A 1907-nucleotide genomic window follows, 5' to 3' on the forward strand; every position below is an offset into this window, starting at 1 on the left:
GATAACACTGGGATGTTTTAGTTTCTGCTGAGTAGTTCTTGCACAGAGCCAAGGCCTTTTCTGCTTCTCAGCCCACTACAACAGTGAGGAAGCTGGGGATGCACAAGGAGCTGGGAGGGGATTCATCCAGGACAGCTGACCCCAATTGACCACAGGGATATCCCATACTGTATGATGTCATGCTCACCATATGCAGAACTGGGAAAAGAAGAAGAAATGATGTGGATGTGATGGCATTTGTCTTCCCAAGTAATGCTTACATGTGATGGAGCCCTGCTTTCCCTGAGATTGCTGAACACCAATTCCCTGCCTACCCATGGGAATTGGTGAAGAAATTCCTTGTTTTGCTTTGCTTGCATGCATGGCTCTTCCTTCACCAGTTAAACTGTCTTCATCTCAATGCATAGGATTTCTTAGTTTTGCTCTTCTGATCCTTTGCCCTATCCCACTGGGAGGGAGTGAATGAGAGTTTGTGTGGGGCTGAGTTGCTGGCTGGTGTTAAACCACAATGAAAGCTTACTGAGAATATGTGAAGAATTAACCAACATGTTCTATTAACAAATTTCTTTTGGCAATAATGAGCAGTGCATAAGCAAGGACCTTCGTAGGCATGTTTCACTATTGGAGTCATGTATCACTGCTACTCACACTTCAGCCTTCTGTGCACACTGACTTTGTGGAAATCTGACTCTATAGTTGGGTTACTCATGTGTAATTAGTAATGAAAGGGCAATTGGGGTTTGAAAATAGTTGGAAGCTGTGGAGTTAAGAGTCTAGACTCGAAAGAGCAAGTAGTTGGAGTAAGAATTGTTTCATCTCCTGAAGAAAATTTGCTGCATCTCCAGCCACAAAAATGAATGCTTTATTCTCTTGCCACAATTTTATTCTTTCTCTGTAAGTTTCTCCTATTCACTCTACTTGTGTGTCATACTTTGAATATATCATGTTTTTATTATTATGCTTTTGTGAACTCATGATGACTTGCAAGTGCTCTTCCTTTTTTTTTTCTTTGTTTTTCTTTTTTTTTTTTTTTCTTTTTTGTGGAGGGGGTAAAGCTGCTGAAGAGGCAATATCTATGGAAAGGATTTATGGTTATGTCTTTTTCTGGAAGCAGACAGGGAAAGTTCAAGGTATTCTTAGGGACTTTTCAACAGCCATAATACATGCCACACAAAATATATTCTCAAACTAGGCTCCAGCAAAGGAACATGTCGCTGGTTTTCTTTGTGGCTGCTAAATAGCTTTTAAGTTTTCTAATCTTGTGGTAAGAAAGTAGTTCTGCTTTTTCCTGTCATGTGGAGTGTGAGATTCTAAAGTTAGGTACATGGCAACGTTTGTTCTGAAATGTCCTTTCTAAGCATGTTAATATGGTAACTGGTGACTAGATGGAATACAGATAGCTTAGTTAAAATAGTTCTTTTAAGATGTGATTACTGGTTTTCCTCTCCAAGTAACAGGTGAACAACTGTCTCTTATTATGTTTGGAAGCTATCCTCAGCTCACACCTCATCTCCTTCCTCACTTTCTCCCCCTATGGATAGGACCTTGTGCCAAACGCAGTGGTTATACCACCTCTTCCTCATCTCCAGCTTGAATGTACTCCTGGCCAGTTTACAACTATAAATTCTTGCACCAACGCTGTCGTTAAGCCCTTGTGTCATGAATCGTGTAGCTTGCCGGAGGTTGTGTAATAATCGGCGATTTGCTCGGTCTACCAATCTTAGCAATGTATCGTGGGTGCCCTGGGCCAGGTGTGCAAGCCCTGGGCCCGGTGTGCATGCCCTGGGCCAGGTGCCCGTCGTACGCCGGCGCCGGCAGGTTGCCATGGGACCGCGGCGAGCCCGGTGCTCTCCCGGCCCGTGCGGGCAGTCCCGGCGGCGGCTCCGGGCGCGGCCGCTCCTCGGGCC

This window comes from Geospiza fortis, unplaced genomic scaffold (assembly GCF_000277835.1).
Source record: "Geospiza fortis unplaced genomic scaffold, GeoFor_1.0 scaffold217, whole genome shotgun sequence".
NCBI lineage: Eukaryota > Metazoa > Chordata > Aves > Passeriformes > Thraupidae > Geospiza > Geospiza fortis.